Source organism: Equus caballus, chromosome 18 (assembly GCF_041296265.1).
Source record: "Equus caballus isolate H_3958 breed thoroughbred chromosome 18, TB-T2T, whole genome shotgun sequence".
Lineage (NCBI taxonomy): Eukaryota > Metazoa > Chordata > Mammalia > Perissodactyla > Equidae > Equus > Equus caballus.
In genome coordinates this window covers 59,259-78,763 of record NC_091701.1, presented here as the reverse complement: position 1 = coordinate 78,763, position 19,505 = coordinate 59,259, and the positions used below count along the sequence as shown (strand labels likewise).

At 46.8% G+C, this 19,505-nt stretch overlaps 1 long non-coding RNA gene across 1 annotated transcript; it reads right to left on the bottom strand.

Moving 5' to 3' along the window:
* Positions 1-2,813: 2,813 nt before the first annotated feature.
* Positions 2,814-19,038, bottom strand: LOC138918726 (uncharacterized). The gene is made up of 2 exons (XR_011428434.1): positions 18,942-19,038; positions 2,814-3,732 (listed from the first exon to the last, which is right to left on the bottom strand). It is a non-coding gene; the product is annotated as an uncharacterized lncRNA (long non-coding RNA).
* Between the last annotated feature and the right edge of the window lie 467 nt (positions 19,039-19,505).

The following is a 19,505-nucleotide window of genomic DNA, read 5'->3' as shown; positions in this document are numbered from 1 at the left end:
TCTCTCTCCCTCTGCATCTTATATCTCTGGAACTGGGGGAGCAAGTGTGCATGCTTTCGGTTGTCCTATGAAGATGTTCCATAGGAGACAACGGAGGGAATGATCGGCCAACAGACAGGCAGGAACTTAGACTTTCAGTCCAAACAAACCCCGTCAACATGCATGTGAGTGAACTTGGGAGCAAACCCTCCACAAGTCGAGCCGCAATATAGCCGCAGCCCCTGCTTCACAGAGACCTTGAGGCGGAGGCACCCAGCTAAGCTGTGCCCCATTCCTGGCACACAGAATTTGTGAGATGTTAAGGATTTGTATTTTCTAGGTGCAATGTCTTAGAGCAGTGTCATCAGAGAGCGACGGGAAAAGCACAGTCTGCCAGTTCCTGCCCTCTGGCCCTGCCTGTCCCCATCTATCCTCCTCTCTCTTCTCAGGCTCCTTCCAGCTCCACTGCCCTCTTTCGGACATTGTCTGGTCAGACCCACTTCTTCCTGTGAGCCTCTGCGCCAGCGGTGCCTTCTCCCTGACACTCAAACTGTTCCCAGACACAGGCAGGTGTGCCTCTCATCTCGCACCCTGCTCACAGCAAATGTCACCCCTATGATGCCTTTCAGAGCCTCCCAGGCACAGGCTCCACTGTCACAGGTCTCCCACTTGCAAGGGCATCTCATGATGTCCTCCTTCTTGGTCTCATCTGGATAAAGTGAGTCCATGAAGGAGGGCTTTCTGCTTGGCGGACGAGGAGGCAGCTTCTTCTGGTTTCCTCAGGATCATGACTGTGTCTTCTGGGCTGAATGTTTCCCCTCCCAAGTCCATTGTGAAAGGAAATTCTCATTCCCTTGCTTTCAAGGGTCTGGTTTCCCCAAGAACTCAGGGAGACTGGCCTCTCCCTGGAATGCGGCACCAGCCCCTACACCCAAAGCCAGAAAATTAGCACCCATCTTGAAACACCACCAGATCCTGAAGTCAATTCCTGCTGAGGTCCCCCATCCATTTTGTAACCCCATAGTATCTCCTGATCTCACCTTTCCCCTAAGACACAGCTCCCAGCCTGCCCTTGGCTTCTTACAGGAACAGTGGGATTTCCCAGAAGCACTCCCAGACTGGGCAAGAAATGTTTTGAAATGTTCTCTATGTATTTTCCAGGACATGGGATATGGGGAGAAGTCATTTTGGTTGTGTACGTGCAACAGTTTTGATGCGAATAGCATCTTTTTCAGACAGAGATCAAAGAGTGGGGCTACCGGGTGTAACAAGAAAATGGATACACTGAGCCAACGTCTTCATGGTGTGAAGTCATAGGGAGCAAAGAACATGGTTAAGAGCAGAGAATATGGAGCCACAACTTATGTTCAAATTCCACCTCAATCACTTCCTAGATATTGGTAGAGGGCAAAGTTCTTACCTCATTGGTGCCTCAGTTTCTTCATCTGTTGTTGGCAAGAAGGATAAGCGTAGCTAATTTGTGAGGATATGGAGAGTGCTAAAGGAGTTAATGTTTCAAAACTCTTGCAACATCCAGCACATTGCATGCCCTGTACGCATACATTGCAAATGAAATGTAAATGTTCTTCTGACGCTGTCTGTTTGCTCCAGACGGGAGACTAGGGACTGGAAGGATGTAGACAGCACTCCCTGAGACAGGATGAATCGATGAATGAACAACACTGTTGAAGGCATTAGCAATGGCAGATCCGCCTCCCTATGGACATTCCCAAGGACAATCACACCCAAGCATCCCTCCTCCGTCCTGCATCGTCTTCTGGGATTCTATCCAGGAATCACGGGGGCTTCTTGAACCCTGGGACCCACACCCACCACAGGTTCTCTTCTCTCTGGCAGCAAACCCCAGGCCTTGTCCTAATGGCTGCAGCCCACAGGCTCTGAACTCAGATCCTTTTCTTCACTTGAGGGAGACGTGTCACTCCCAGAGCTGGGCACACAGAGTGTCAGCCTTGGAGTAAATGCCTCCCTGGCCAGTGGCAGGTGGAAGAGCGCCGTGACGGAGTAGGATTTGGGGAGAGTCCTCCAGGTGTGGTCAGAAGGGGCCCAGCCAGGGCATTTGTCAGCAAGATCTGGTTCGTGGACCTTGGTGGCAAAAGAGTGGTGGGGACAGCATGTTTTAGAGTTCCTGGCATGAGACAATCCACAGGATGGTCATGAAGTCAGAATCAGCCTAATGAGGTCCAGCTCAATCCACTGTCATCTCTTCCCTGACTGGTTCACTAATCCAGGAGTGATTTACAAGGGGGATATTCGTGTTCTACCATCTTTTCGTTGATTGGCAGGAGCTAGTATTCTTTACAAAACTTGTGTATTTTTACATAGGAAAGGATAGGTGAGTTCTGTAACAACCCTTCTTGCAAAGTTCTCACTAACGTATTGAGTCTCTAACAGAATCCACCGCTGGGAACTTCACAAAAGATCCTGACCTTTACTCTCTGGTTTTAGATCTTCCTGGTTGGTAAATTTTCTTGACTCCTGCCTCCTTTCCTGAGGTTCGTCCACTTAGAGCAATGTAGTACTGCAACGTCTTGCCACTTGAGAAGTAGTGGTTCAACTCTATGATGATGTTGGTCTTGCTTACTAAGTGTGTGTGTGTGTATGTATGTGTGTATGAGACTGTTTTCTGCATCTTGCCACGTGGGTCAGATTGACTCCTTTCCTTGGAAAAATTGTCCCTAACCACTTTCTCTGGGCTTTATTTTCACGTCTTGAACAGTGCTGTCCAACAGTAGAATTTCACACTCTATCTAATGAAATTTAAACTTTTTTTAAATACTGACATTTAAAAAAGTAAAAATAAACAAGTGAAACTAATTTTTAATGGTATATTTAAACCCATTATAACCAAGATATTACCATTTGTCCAGGCAATCTATATAAAAATTAATAGTGAGATAGTTCACATTTTTTTTTTATTGGGATCAACAAATCCATTTACATAGTCTCCATTTGTAAGTTGAAACTTCTTACATACGTGGTTTCTGTGTCCCCCACTCAGAACCTGGGCTGACTTGTTAGAGAGGAAATAAAGCAGAACAGGCATAAGTAACGATCACTGTCAATCCAGCTCAGCACAAACACTCACAACTGACAAAAAGGCTGTCCCTGACCAGGGAGTAGAGGTCCCTCGGGGTCACATGGTGGATCAGCTGGTTCAGCACCCAGGAATGCTGCTCTCTGTCACATGGGGTCTCTGTCACACTCTCCATCATGAGCCATGGGGTCAGGGTGGTAGGTGCACACAGCTTCCATGCTGGAGGCTGCCCCTTCCTCCGCAGGCCCGGGGAGAGAGGAATGTGGGGACTCTAGAGAGATGTCCTGAATCCTCTGATAATGGGGGCCAGAGGGAGGGAGGAGCAAATTGGCAGTCAGTGGGAAGAGTGAAAATTGGGGTGGTCACCGAAAGTGTTCATGACTCTCAAATGCTCAGAAAAGGGACTTCCCTGAGGGAGATCAGTCTACAGCCCAAGACAAGGGGCCCAGGCTGCTCTTCTTGAACAAGGATCCAAGCAGGGGAGAAGGTAGGAGGAGGATGAGCAGGAGAGACAGCAGGTGGGGTGCGGCTGGCTGGGACTCATCCTGCCAGGAGCTGCTGGCACCAGGGTCTCATCAGGTGCTGCAGGACTCTCTCAGTGGAGTTCAATGTGGCTGAGCTCTTGCTCATGTCTGTCAAATACTGGATGTTGGAGATGGTGGAGTTGAGTGTGAGGGCCTTCAGGTCGTGCCCCTTGGCTGCAAGAAGAGAGGGAGAGAGATGGCCATCACTGAGAGCTGGGCTGAGACCAGATCAGAGTCCTGAACTCAGTATCATCTGTTGCCTTTGCTCCCAGTGGAACCACCACCCAATGCTGCGCTCATCCAAGTTGAAGCCAGCATAATCTCAGCTCCTCCTCCCTCACCTGCCGGTAACACAAATTGCACCTACAGATTGCTCCTCAATGCATTCCTTCTGTTCATTCACGTCCCAGGTAGGTCTTATCTTTTCTCATCGGAACCAACACCCTAACATGCTCACTGGATGCATTGTCTAAAGGATGTTCTCTGCCTTGAACATTAGAAGCATTTTTCTGAAATGAAGATCTCACTAGAACACTCCTGCTCTAGCATCACCCATGGCTCCCTAAGTCCTTCAGGGTTAAGTTCAAACTTCTTGACCTGGCACTCAAAGCCCTTGCACATCTGGCTCCTGCTGACTCTTCAGCCTCATTGATGCATTCACTCTGAGTTAGGCTTTGTGATTCAGGCAAACCAAATTCCTGTCACTTCTCCCGTACACTATGCTGTTTTTGCCTACAGGGCCATTGCTCATGCAATTTCCTCTGCCAGGAACACGCTCCACACCTTATTTCCCTATATAACTCCTACTCCTTCTTAAAGACCCCAATTGGGCAAAACTCCCTCCAGAGAGCTCTTCCCACCCAAAGGATGCCAGGTGCTTCTCCTCAAAACATCCCACCTTGTATTAGAATTTTCCATGACTTTCACAAGACCAGGGGCTCTCTGAGGGCTGTATCAGATTGAAATATTGGTATAATCCTTGTGATCAGCATGCTTGCCCTCAAAGCAGAATTGCACACCTCGGCTTCCCAGCTGCCCAGTAAGAATTGGTCAGTTGAGGTGTGGGGCTGGAGAGCTCCTCTGGGGAAGGAAGAGGGGCCCCCTAGGCTTGTGGTGGCTTCTGGTTGCTCAAGCAATGAGGAAGGAGGCAGGAACATGCTGCCTGGCTCAGGAGCTGTGGAAAGGGCTGTCGTCTGGGAGAGACAGAGACCCCACACAGTGGGTGAAGCCCCACAGGCTCATCTGCACTCCAACAGTGGCTGTCCCGGGACAACCATTCACAGGTGAGCCATAAATGTGAGTGACAGAAGGAGGGATTGTGTGAGTAGAGGGATGTTCGATCCTGTGAGTGAGATGAACCCAAGAGAGACAGTGTGCTTGAAGAAGAGAGAGACGCAACAAAGAGATAGGTAGAGGCACAGACAGAGGGGATACCTGGATGGACAGAGGAAGAGCGGACAAATGGAGGGTCACAGGGAAAGCAGGAAGAACAAAGACAAGGAAGAGAAGTTGAGACATGGGAGGAAAGAGAATGGAAGGAGAGAAGAAGGACAAACAGGCGAACAGGCAGGAGGACAGTTGGACAGATTGATACCTGGACAGATGCTCGGGTGGATAGATGGAAGGAAGGAAGGAAAGAATGGAGGGAGGGAGGGAGGGAGGAATGAAGGATAGGAGGAAGAGAGGAAGGAAGGAGTCTGAGAGGAGGGAGAACTGGGAAAATCACCTGCCCAAGTTCAGAGGGTGCTTTAAAGGGAGGTTAAGGCCGAGAATACAGGACCCCTAACTCCCAGGCTTGTGTCCACCTGTCCCAATGCTGCCTGTTATTACTCGTAGAGATGAGCATATGGATGTAAAAGAAACCTTGAGCCCTACCCTCACAATACACAAAACTCAATTCCTGGACACTTTGACCTAAAGGGGAAAGGTAAAATAATGAAACTTCTAGAAGACAACATAAGAAAACATCCTCGGGACCACAGGGTAGAAAAAACTTCTCAAAGAAGACACACACACACTCTCCATACAAGAAATATCGGTAAACTGGGATTCATTAAAATTTAGGCTTTCGGTTCATCATAAGACACATTACAAGAGGGAATTTGCAAGTCACAGGATGCGAAGAGACTGTCCCAGTTCCAATATTCAACAAAAGATTCACATGCAGAATACAGAAAATCTTCAGCATATTTATTAGATAAAATGCAGTGAAAGAGATACATATTAATGCTGGTTATTTTAATGAGCCACATTTATTTTACAAGGACAGTGAACAAAGCAATCTGAAAAGCAGGGGGTGAAAAACGAACAGTAGATAAACAGAATCCCAGGAGGGTTTGGAAAAAGCAAGAGAAGCCCCTTACATAACAGTTCATTGGCCTTAGAAAAGGAAAGTACTACTGGATTCTGTTAGGAAGTCAGAAAGATTGAAATATCTAGTGGTTTCAGTGGAAAAATAAGATAGGAAAAAATAACTATGATAGTTATTTGATTTTCCTCCAAATGACTTTATCCCTTAGAGAGCAAGGCACTTTCCTTTTCAATCATCAACACATCAAAGTTTAATTTCCCTCCATTTAGCCTTTTTCGTGGCCATAGGTTAGAAGCAGCAAAGGGGCTCAGCAGGCTGAACCAGTCTGCAGACATACTCTGTCCTGTTCCACACTGGCTCACACACGTGCAAAGTGGGTGCTTCTCACAGGGGAAAAGCCTGCAGGGCTGAGGGGCAGCCACCCCTTGGACCCTGTTTGTTTGTACCATTGGAAATTTCTCATGATCCCCTACTCAAAAAGGAAGTGTGTGGGGGGTAGAATAAGAAGGCCATATATTTGAAGGAAATAGGAGAAAATATTTCATTGTGAGATAATAAATATTGCTTTTCAGAAGTCATGTGTATGTTGAAAGTCTATGTCTTAAGGTACCATAATGAAACAATGTACACCTCATCTTCTCCCTCTTTTATCTGAGCATAAGGTTAAAATCCATGAAATTCCTAAGCTTAAAAAAACACACAAAAATCACAAGGAAAGTTTTGGAGGTCATGGATGTGTTCAGCACTTGGTTGTGGGGATGATATCATGGGTGTATGCATATGTCCAAACTAATCAATACACATATAGAAAACGTGTGCATTTTTTGTCTATTACTCATACCTCAACAGAGCTAAAAATTCAAATAAATTCCTAAGTTTACTTTTTGAGGGTGTATAAAAGTCAAAATTTCTAGTAAAATTCAGATTCTTAATTTCTTTTTTTTTTTTTTTTTTTAAAGATTTTATTTTTTCCTTTTTCTCCCCAAAGCCCCCCGGTACATAGTTGTGTATTCTTCGTTGTGGGTTCTTCTAATTGTGGCATGTGGGACGCTGCCTCAGCGTGGTCTTATGAGCAGTGCCATGTCCGCTCCCAGGATTCGAACCAACGAAGCACTGGGCCACCTGCAGCGGAGCGCGCGAACTTAACCACTCGGCCACGGGGCCAGCCCCCAGATTCTTAATTTCTGAACATAAATAGCATTCCTGCTTTGATGGGTGACCCCACGACTCTCAAAAAAATCAAGAGCAGTTGCTACTGTCAATCTCAGTGGAAGTTATTTTCAACACCTCACCCCCTCCTTTACACCTCATTATTTAAAAACCAAGGAAATAGTCTTCAGCTTTTAAAATGAAGGAGTAAATGAGTCAGCTTGACATTATACTTTATTCAAGATTTAATGTTAAGTAAAGGAAATAACTGAGCATGAGCAGAATCCCTTCTATGACTCATCTTTTCTCCTATGCTGATAATAAAAATGACACTCTACTGAAACATAGTTTGCATGATATATTCTCAAGTAAATATACTTAACTGCTGGACACTTTATTTTGAGATTCTTATTCAATTTCTTCATATTTATCTATAAAACTTATTTGGCATCTTTCATCTTTTTACCATTTTCATCTTTTTAACTTTCAAAGGTTTAACTTTCCAAGAGACTATTTTTTAATGACGAGCTAACTGATGAATTTGTGCACCGACTGTTTTTTTGAGACTGAATATACAAATGGACAAAGGCCAGATCATATATGACAGTATAACTCTGACCCCCAACGTGGGAAGCAAACATCCCAAGGAGCCAAATCACAGCCCCTGCAGCATTCAGCACAGAACAGTCAGCACTTGGTCAGTAACTGCCAGTTTCCAAAACTCTCGTTCTGCTTTCAACACAGGACCGCCAGAGAAAGCCACGTATGCTCCCTAAACCATCACATAGGATGCCTGCCTTCTACTTAGTGAGCTCCAGCTTCCCCGTGTCAACAACTTCCAATCAGGCCACCCCTCCCCCACTCTCCTGAACTCTGCCACCCTCTCCCCTCCCTTTCCCTTCTCTCCTCTTCTTGTGCATGCAACAATCCTCTCCTGTCGCATTACAGTCTCTGCAGTATTTTTAACGTGTGATAGAGCAGCTCCTCCCTCAGAGTTCTTCCTGGTCCATATTTTCCTAGCTTAGCTTATGCGTTTATTTTTTCCATGTAGGATCATTTATCTAACTCAACAGAAAAGCTCGTTAAAATTTTTATTGGCATTGTATTCAATTTATAAAGTAATGGGACTGACCATTTAATGAAACTTCCTAACTTAAAACATAGACTGACTTTCCATTTGCCAACTATTTTTAATTGAAATTTATAGTGTGATCGTTGTAGATTCTACACTGCTGCAAGGAATAACTCCAAAAGTTCCAGTGTACACTTTACCCAGTTGCTTACAATGATAACATTCTGCAAAACTATAAGACAATACCACAGCCAGCTTGTTGGCATTGATGCAATCCACTATCTTATTCAGATTTCTCCAGTTTTACTTGTACTAATTTGTTCCTGTGTACTTAGTTCTGTACAATTTTATCAGATGTGCAAGTTTCTGTATCCATCACAGCTAAAATAATGACCAGTTTTATCACTACAAGGTATTCTTGTATTGCCTATTAAAAAATCAACGGATGTTATTTTTTAGAGCAGTTTTACGTTTACAGCAAAATTTAATGAAATACACAGTGTTCTCATATAGTCCTTGCCCCCACATATGCATAACCTTTCTGTTGTCAATATCCCTCATCAGAGTAGTATACTTTTCACAATTGATGAACATACATAGGCACATCATTATCACTCAAAGTCCATAATTTACATTAAGGTTCACTCTTGGTGTCAGAGATCACTAAGGTATAACTCTGTGGTCCATTTCTGGATTCTCTACTCTGTTCCATTGATTTATGTAGCTGTCCTACAATGAAAATGTTGATGCTGTGATTACAGTATGTACAAGGCAATACTAAATATTGTTAAAGTGTTTACTGCCGCATTATTCTTCCTGTCATGATTGTTTTAGCTACTCTCAGCTATGTGCCTTTCTATATAAATTTTAGAAAAAGGTGTCTCTGTCTACAAACTGTGGTGGAATTTTTATTAGAATAATATTAGACCTATAGATCAATTTGGGGATAATTGAGACCTGTACTCATTATTCTATCCAGTAACATGGTGAGGACTGCAGAATTCTCAGCACATAACAACTCCTTCCAAACCCCTACACCAGGAGGAGACTCAACCAAACTCTGGTGTGGCTTCTAGCTGCATAAGTCTGTGTAACCGGAATGACTCCAGCCCACCATTAAAATGCCTTCCTGAGAGCTCAAAGCTGACAGAAAAATTTGCTATTTATTTTAGTCAACACCCAATTATAGGCCTCCGATCCCCCTTCTTAGAGTATTTACTAAAGAGGGCTTACAACAGTAGATATGTATCTCTCACAATTCTCTAAAGGACCTAAGAGCCACTCCTTTGAAATACGATCATTAAGACAGATAGAAACTCTTTCTCTCAACTTCTGAGTGAGGATAGAATCCTAACTTTGATAACTGCAAAGTAACGAACACAGTGGGTCTAATCACAGTTACACTGACCAACCTTTGTACTTTTTCACTTCTTTGACTCTACTGAGCCCCTCAACCCTCCTCCTTCATTCCCTCTTTAAAATTCTAGATTCACCTCCGTACAAATCTGAGCGCAGCTCAGCTTCTGTCAGCCATTATTGAATAAAATCTGCTTTCACCACTTTAACTAATTTCTGCTGCATTTGTCTTTGACAATAGTAAGTCTCTCAATTTATTTACATCTTCTTTAATTACCATAATCGGTATTTGATAATTTTCAGCATCAGATCCTGTACACATGTTCTTGAATTTATGCCTGAATATTTCATGTTCTTCAGAGTGGTTTTCAACAATACAACATTTTCAAGTTTATCATCTGCAGGTTCATCATTAGTTGTAGAAATAAAATTGTCTTTTGTGTGTTGATCTTGTACTTTGTACTTGGTGAACTTTTTGTACTCATGTATTAGTTCTGATTTTTTTTTTGTAGATTCCCAGAGTTTTTTTACACAGACAACAATGAAACTAGGAATGGTTACATTTTTTCCTTTCTAAACTCTATGGCTTTTATTTCCTTTACTTCTGTTATTGCCAGAAGCTTCAGTATTTTGTTGAATAAGAGTAGTGAAAGTGGTATTCCTTTCCTTGTTCCTTATTGTGGGGAGAATCATTTAGTCTTTCCCTGTTAAGCATGAAGTCAACTGTGCATTTTCTGTAGATGACCTTCAACAAGTGAAAGTAGTTTCCATCTATTTCAAACTTGCTAGAAAATTTTATGACAAACAGGAGTTGGATTGTATCAAATGTTTTCTCTACATCTCTTGCTTATTAACAAGTCTTGCCCTTAAACAAATAGACAGCCAGTTATTTCTCTGGCAAAAATTGGTTTATCTGGGATTAGCAAAGAATAGCCATTTGGAGTGTGCAACCATGGCAAGCCATGCAGGAACACCCAGCAAGGAAGAGAGGAGAAGCTCTTTTATCTCAGAGTAGGGAAAACTGTGGGGGCTATTGGACACAGTCTTGAGGGCAGTGGCTTTTCATCGGCAGAGTTGTGACAGTCTCTCCTTGGGTTAGTTTCTGACTGGTCAGGAAGAGAAAGTCTTTATTCTTCCTGTTGCACTGCGCCTTTGACATAGGGCATGAGAACTCCCTCTATTAGCCTTCCAACACTATTTCAACTACGTTTCCGTTTATTAACTTTCACATGTCCCCATTTTGATTGCGATCTTTCTCTGAAAGCATTGTTGATCTGCAGTCAGATTTTTCCACTTTCAGTAGCCTCTTGTCCCTCGATGCCAGGAAGGAGCTTCTCTGGGAGTCATGTCCCAGGTTGGAGGAAAAACACACAGATTGGAAACCTATTGTGGCCACATTTGAGGAACACGGAGTGAGAGGAGGGAGAACTCTCTGGCACTTTTTACCTGAAGTTTGCATGTTATCAAGATCAGAGGCATTGGAGATGATCTGAAGTGTCACGTCATCCTCAAAGGTTTGGCAGACAAACTTCCAACAGACCTGGTCCAGACACCTTGGAAACCTTCGCATCAGATACTGTCTGCTTCCATTTGGAGAAATCTTTATTTTTAAGTCACCAAATGAAGTGCAGTTCCCCCCAGAGTTTGTGCTTTCTTCAGGTGTGTCGCATGAATCCAAGTCTTGAGTTTTGTGGCAAAAACTTGGCTAGCAGCGCCCGATGGAGGAAAATACTATCATCTTGGTTGAGTTTTGTTAGTTTGAAATTTTTGGTAAGTTGTTCCTTGTTTTCAAGTTGTTAAATTTATGAGAATGGAGCTGTTTATATTATTTTCAATGGCTGAAGAACCTGCAGTGATCTATCCCTCTAGTGTGTCTCAGGACTTTGAGGGTGAAGAGGCTTCCCCAAAGCTTCTTGAGGCAGAACCCTGTTTGCTGTTGGCCCCTAACAGCTTGAGTGCATCTGGGTTGGGGAGGAGACAGAGACTTCCAAGAACAAGTTGTTTCTTCTTGAAGGAATGCTGAAGATGCCCAAAGTATGGTACTTTGACATACAAATTATTTGGAGCCAAAAGCAATCGAGAGCCAGCAGATGCAGGAAAAACTCTTGATCTCCACCTTGACTGCTTTAAATGAAGGATAGACTTCCTCTTTGGAAAGGAAATTTATGTTTATAAAGGAAATTTCCATTAGTAAAAGCATCTGCACCAGAAAGAGAATGACTCTTAGGGAATTTTTTTTGAGGAAGATTAGCCCTGAGCTAACATTCCCCACCAACCCTCCTCTTTTTGCTTAAAAAGATAGACCCTGAGCTAACATCCATGCTCATCCTCCTCTACTTTATACGTGGGATGCCTGCCACAGCATGGCTTGATAAGTGTTGTGTAGGTCCGCACCTGGGATCTGAACTGGTGAACCCCAGGCCATCAAAGCAGAATGTGTGAATTTAACCCGTGTGCCACCAGGCCAGCCCCTACAGAATTTTTTTTTTTTTAGGAAGATTAGCCCTGAGCTAACTGCTGCCAATCCTCCTCTTTTTGCTGAGGAAGACTGGCCCTGAGCTAGCATCCACGCCCATCTTCCTCTGCTTTATGTGTGGGACACCTGCCACAGCCTGGCGTGCCAAGTAGTGCCATGTCTGCACCTGGGATCAGAACCGGCAAACCCCAGGCCACCAAAGTGGAACGTGCGCACTTAACCAGTGAACCATCAGGCCAACCCCTAGAGAATTTTTTTAACTGAGAGATTTATCTGCATAACAAGGCAAGCTTTATTTATTATACATTTTCTCCCCTCATCTTCCCATAATTTTTCTTCAGCCACTTCCTGCTGCTGCTCACCCAGATGGCTCCCTGCTTCCAAGCTCCCCCATGTGCACCCAGTGTGGACTGGACTTGCAACTGGCAGCTGGTGTGGAGCTGCCTGCTCGAGGGCTGCAGAGCACCATCCTAAGTCTCATCCCCAGCATGACCTACCTGGCCAGCAATACTCAGGATCTGCCACCACTGCACAGGATTGGGGCAGCTGCACTGATGGTTCAGATTGTGGGCAGTACCCAGCCCAATTCCCACTCACTTTTGTTGACCACACGCCTGTGCTGTTTGCAGATGGTACAGATTTAAAAGAGAAGTCATATCCTGTCGTTAAAGTGGAACTGTTGGACTGACTTGAGGGATTTTTCAACACCTGTAAAACTAAAGAGAAGCTGGGAGAATTATCAGAAGAGTTCTACAAAAGTGAACTACTATCGATTGAAATGTTGAATATACATGTCCCTGCAGTTGCTAAATTGAGACGTCTTTTAGACAGTTCTCCTAGGGAAGATTTACTAGACATTCTGACATCACTTATCCAAACAAGCAACAAAAATGCTCCAAATTTTAGATACTGTGACTCTGGAGGAAACTGTCCAAGATGATGATACCACTGCTGGTGAAACAAATGCAAGAATTGAAATTGCTTTAAAAAAACAGAAAACTTGGGGCCGACCTGGTGGCACAGTGGTTAGGTTTGCATGTTCTCCTTCAGTGGCCTGGAGTTTGCCGGTTCAGATCCTGGGTGCAGACCTATGCACCACTCATCAAGCCATTTTGTGGCAGGAGTCCCACATATAATGTAGAGGAAGGTGGGCATGGATGTTAGCACAGGGCCAGTCTTCCTCAGCAAAAAGAGGAGGATTGGTGGTAGATGTTAGTCAGGGCTAATCTTCCTCAAAAAAAAAAAAAAATTATAACAATAAAACAGAAAAAGCAAGAAAGATGATAATAAATGCATTATATGAATATGCCTCAATAGGATTTCACACATCCTAGGTACTCTATTTTCTGGCACATTGTTATGGGATATCACGCAGGTGATTTCGACATATCCTGTGTGTTTTCCATGCGTGTCCGACACCTGATTCTGGCGTGTCCGGCAGGTAATTTCAGTGAATCAGGCACCTGGTTCCGGCGTATCCAACAGGTGGTCCCGGCATGTCTGGTAGGCGATTCTAGCACATGTGACATGTGGTTCCGGCGTATCCGGCAGGGGATTTCGACGTGTCCGGCAGGTGGTTCCAGCATGTCCAGCACCTGGTTCTGGCATGTTTTGCAGGTGGTTCCGTCATGTCGGCACCTGGTTTTGGCATGTGCGACACCTGTGTCTGGTGTATCTGGCAGGTGGTACTCACAAGACTGGCAGGTGGTTCAGATGTGTCTGGCACCTGGTTTTGGCATGTGCGACACCTGCGTCTGGTGTATCCGGCAAGTGGTTCTCACAAGACTGACAGGTGGTTCAGGTGTGTCAAGCAGGTGGTTCTGGCATTTCAGGCACCTGGTTCTGGCCTCTGCTGTACCTGTTTCTGGTGTATCCATCACATGGTTCCAGCGTGGCTGGCACATGGTTCTGGCATATTCGGCAGGTGGCTTCAGCGTACTGGGTGCCTGGTTCCGGCGTATCTGACAGTGGGTTCCATGGTTTCTGGCAGGTGGTTCCTGCGTGTCTGGCATGTGGTTCCGGTACGCTCTGAATGTGGTTCCAGCGTGTCCGTCAGGTGGCTACCATGTGTCCAGGACCTGATTCCATCGTGTGCGGTTGGTACTTTCAGAGTGTCCAGGTGTTGGTTCCCGCATGTCCAGGGGTGATTCCGGTGTGTCCGGCAGGTTGTTCCGGCCTTTTCCAGAAATTGCTTCTGGTGTACCCAGGACCTGGTTCTGGTGTATCCGGCAGGTGATTTTGGCGTGTCCAGCAGGTTGTTCCAATGTGTTACGCTGGTGGTTCCGGCCTCCGTGGCAGGTGTTTGTGGCATGTCTGGCACCTGATTCTGGCGTCTACGGCAGGTGGTTTCAGAGTATCTGGTACCTGGGTGCGGCACATCCAACAGGTGGTTCCGAAGTGTCTGGCAGGTGGTTCCAAAGTGTCTAGCATGTGGTTCTAGTACGTTCGGAAGATGGCTCAGGCGTGACCGTTGGGTGCTTCAGGCATGTGCGGGAGTTGGTTCTGGCGTGTCAGAGTCATGGTCCCAGCATGTCTGTCATTTGGTTCCAGGTGGTTCTGGCTTGTCTGGTGGGTGCTTCCAGTGTGTCTGGCGGGTTGTTCTGGCATGTCTGTGTGGTGGTTCCAGAGTGTTTGGCGGGTGGTTACGGCATGTCTACCAGGTTTTTCCAGCATCCAAGGTGCCTGGTTCCAGCATATCAGGCAGGTGATTTTGGCGTGTCCAGCAGGTGGTTCAGGTCTGTCCGGGAGATGGTTCCGGCGTGTCCAACATGTGGTTCTGGCATATCTGAGAGGTGGCTCTGGTGTGTCCGGCAGGTGGTCCCGTTCTGTCTGGCACATGGTTACGGGGTATCATGCAGGTGATTTCAACGTGCCCTGTCGGTTGTCGAGGCCTGTCTGACACCTGGTTCTTGTGTGCCCGGCAGGTAGTTTCAGTGAATCAGGCACCTGGTTCTGGCATATCCAACAGGTGGTCCCGGCATGTCTGGTACGTGATTCCCACCTGTGCAGCACATGGTTCCAGCGTATCCGGCAGGTGATTTCGACGTGAGCGGCAGGTGGTTCCAGCATGTCAGGCACCTGGTTCTGGCATGTCTTGCAGGTGACTCACTCGTGTCTGGGACTTGGTTCTGGCATTTCTTTAAGGTGGTTCATTCATGTCCACCACCTGGTTTTGGCATGTGCAACACCTGTTTCTGGAGTTCTTGGCAGGTGGTTCTCACAAGACTGGCAGGTGCTTCAGGCGTGTCCAGCAGGTGGTTCTGGCATGTCGGGCACCTGATTCTGGTGTGCCCAGCATGTGGTTCCAGACTGTCTGTCAAGTGGTTCAAGCTGGTCTAGCAGGTGTTTCAGGTGTGTCCAGCAGCTGTTTCAGGCGTGTCCAGCACCTGGTTCTGGCCTGTGCTGGACCTGTTTCTGGTGTATCCGTCACATGGTTCCAGCGTGTCTGGCACATGGTTCTGGCATATTCGGTAGGTGGCTTCAGCATACAGGGAGCCTGGTTCCGGTGTATCTGACAGTTGGTTCCATGGTGTCTGGCAGGTGGTTCCTGTGTGTCTGGCATATGGTTCTGGTACATTCGAAAGGTGGTTCCGGCATGTCCAGCAGGTTGCAACAGTGTGTCTGGGACCTGATTCCATCCTGTCCGGTTGATGCTTTCAGAGTGTCCTGGCTTTGGTTCCGGCCTGTCTTGCAATTAGTTCCCACATGTCCGATGGGTGATTCTGGCGTGTCTGGCAGACTTTCCAGCCTTTTCCAGAAATTGGTACTGGCGTATCCAGGACCTGGTTCCAGTGTATCTGGCAGGTGATTTTGGCATATCCAGCAGGTTGTTCTGGCGTGTTAGGATGGTGGTTCCAGCTTGTGTGGCAGGTGTTTGTGGCGTGTCTGGCACCTGGTTCTGGCATATTTGGGAGGTGGTTTCAGTGTATCTGGTACTTGGTTCTGGGATATCCAACAGGTGGTTCTGAAGTGTGTGGCATGTGGTTCTGGTAGGTTCAGAAGATGGTTCCGGCCTGTCCGTTAGGTGCTTCCAGAATGTCTGGAAGTTGGTTCTGGTGTGTCAGACTCATGTTTCCAGTGTGTCCAGTGGGTGGTTCCAGGTGGATCTGGTGTGTCCGGTGGGTGCTTCCGGTGAGTCTGCTGGGTCATTATGGGATGTCTGTGTGGTGGTTCCAGAGTGTTCGGCGGGTGCTTTTGGCATGCCTGTCGGGTTTTTCCAGCCTCTAAGGTGCCTGGTTCAAGCATATCCAGCAGGTGAGTTCTTTCTCAGCTTCCTAAAGAGCTGGAAGCAAGACAGTTTGTGGCTTGTCTCCGCTTGAGGGACGGAGGCAGTGCTTTGTGCCATCCACCTCTCGAGCAATATAGGGCATGGTTGAGAGCAAATGGGCCTTTCTGACATAGGGGCTTTCTGACACTCTCTCCACGAATGCACAAGGACAGTTGGTTAAAAGCCTCTTGTCTCTATCCTCCTAAGCTTGTGGAATCACAATCATTCTGGCCTTGGCCCCATTGCTTAAGGGGAAGATGTAGCCATTACCCCTGAGCCGGGTTGTCAAGAGGGAAATGTGGCAGAAGCAGAAGTTCTAAAGCAGCGAGTTAAGGGCTGGGAGGAAATGGCGTTCAGCTGCCTGTGTATGAGAGGTTCCCAATATGCTGTAAGAGCACTGTGGAAAGCGACTTCTTTCTCAGCTTCCTAAAGAGCTGGAAGCAAGATGGTTTGTGTCCTGTCTCCCCTTGAGGGATGGAGGTGGTGCTTTGTGCCTTCCACCTCTAGAGCAATGTAGGGCACGGCTGAGAGCAAAGGGGCCTTTCTTCCATAGGTGCTTTCTGACACTCTCTCCTCCAGTGCACAAAAGTGGTTGGTTAAAAGCCTATTGTCTCTCTCCTCCTAAGCATGTGGATGCACAATCATTCGGGCCTCAGCCTCCTTGCTTAAGGAGAAGATGTAGGCATTTTGTCTGAGCCGGGTTGGCAAGATGGAAATGCCCCAAAAGCAGAAGTTCTAAAGCAGCGAGTTAAGGGCTCCAAATAAACAGCATTTCAGGTGCCTTTGTATGAGATGTTCAAGGTACACTATAAGAACAGTGTGGTAAGTGAGTTCTTTCTCAGCTTCCTAAAGAGCTGGAAGCAAGATGGATTATTGCTCATCTCCCCTTGAGGGTTGGAGGCAGTGTTTTGTGCCTTGCAATTTTAGGGCAATGTAGGACTCTGCTGAGCAAACTTGGCCTTTCTTCCATAGCTGCTTTGTGAACACTCTCTCCACCCATGCACAAGGGCGGCATGAGAGGTTGCCAGTATGCTGTAAGAGCACTGTGGAAAGCGAGTTTTTCTTAACTTCCAAAGAGTGGTTGGTTAAAATCCTATTGTCTCTCTCCTCCTAAGCATGTGGAAGGACAACCATTCGTGCCTCAGCCGAATGATTCGGGCGGGACTTGTGTGACCCACCTGCCTTAAATGCTGGAACCAACTGTTGGACACTTCAGAAGCATCATCTGGAAACGGTGGAACCACCCACCGCAGATGTGAGAATCAGGTCCAAAACGTGCCAGAAGCACCTGCAGGACACACCAGAACCATCTGACTCAAATGCCAAAATCACCTGCCGGATACACAAGAACCACTTGATGGACACTCCAGAATCACATGACGGGCATGAAAGAACCATCTCTCAGAGTGCCAGAACCATGTGCTGGAAATGCCGGAACCACATCACTGACAGACATGAACCACCTGCTGGACACGCCTGAACCACCTGCTTCACTCGCCAGAACCACCTTCTGGACAAGCCAAAATCACCTGCCGGATACACTGGAACCAGGCCCCTTAGAAGCCAGAAAAAGCCAACAGACATGCCAGAAGCACCTGCCGCACACTCTGGAACCACCATACAGACATGCCTGAATGACCCGCCATACACACCAGAAGCACCCACCAGACACGCCAGAACCACCTGGAACCACCCGCCGGACACACTGGAACCATGACACTGACACACCAGAACCACCTTGCAGACATGCCAGATGCACCCAAAGGACATGCTGGAACCATCTTCCGAACGTACCAGAACCACATGCCAGACACACAGGAACCACCTGTCACACACTTCGCAACCACCTGTTGGATATGCCGAGACCATGTGCCAGATACACTGAAACCACCTCCCGAATACGCCAGAACCAGGTGCTGGCCATGCCACAAACACCTGCCAGACAAGCCAGAACCACCAGCCTAACACGCCAGCACAACCTGCCGGACATGCCAAAATCACCTGCTGGATAAACCGGAACCAGGTCCTGGATATGCCAGAACCAATTTCCAGAAAAAGCCAGAGCAACCTGCCAGACAGCCTGGAATCCCCCGCCAGGCATGCGGGAACCAACTGTCAAACACGCCGGAACCAACACCTGGACACATTGAACGCACCAACCACACACGAAGGAATCAGGTTCCGGACACACGGTAGCCACCAGTCGGACACGCCGGAACCACCTTCAGAACATACTGGAACCATATGCCAGACACACAGGAACTACCTGCCAGACACCACGGAACCAATGGTCAGATACGATGGAACCAGGCGCCCAGTATGCTGAAGCCACCTGCTGAACACGCCCAAACACTGTGCTGGACATGCCAGATCCATATGATGGATACACCAGAAACAGGTCCAGCACAGGCCAGAACCAGGTTCCAGAAACAGCTGAAACAGCGGCTGGACACACCTGAACCACCTGTTAGACCAGCCTGAACCACTAGATGGAGAATCCTGAACCACATGCCAGGCACACTGTAACCAGGTGCCCGACACACCAGAACCACCTTCTGGACACGTCTGAACCACCTACAAGTCTTGTGAGAACCACCTGCCGGATACACCAAATACAGGTGTCACACACACTGAAACCAGGTGATGGACATGACTGACCACCTGCAAGACATGCCAGAACCAGAAATGCCAGATGGGGAAGAGGTGATTTTGGTGGAGAGGAGCTTTGTAGATTTCTCACTCGGGCACTTACCTGTTTTGTTCTCCATCCAGGTTTTTTCTGGGAGCAAGTTCTTGAGAAACCTATAATGAAAAGTATGAGCTATCTACATAGGGAGAACTCAGACTTCGTTCAGCAATTCCCTGCGCATCTGGAGACTGGATAGAATACTTTTTTCTTTTTCCATTGCCAACACCCATGCCCATTCAGGCCTATGTGAGTTTTTACAGTGCTCCTCCAACTGGTCTCCAGGCCTCCAGCGTGCCTCATTTCTCTTCATCGTAGAGGACAATAGCAGATCAATGTTTCTGAGGCATGGCTCCACCAGTGCCCTCTCGGATGCGGAAACCTTCCTCTCACTGCCTACCTGATAGACTCCAACACTCTTCATTAGCACTCAAGGGCCCCTCCGCCTTTCATGTATCCCACAGTCCTGCCAAACCGAACAGTACCCACTACCCAAAAACACACATTGCATTCTTCTCTTTCACCTCTGCCTGATCAGATGATGGACTTGAAACAAAGCCATCATTTGCTAGTTACGTGACTTTTGCACAGGTCATTTCACCTCCCTGACCCTCAGTTTCTGCATATATA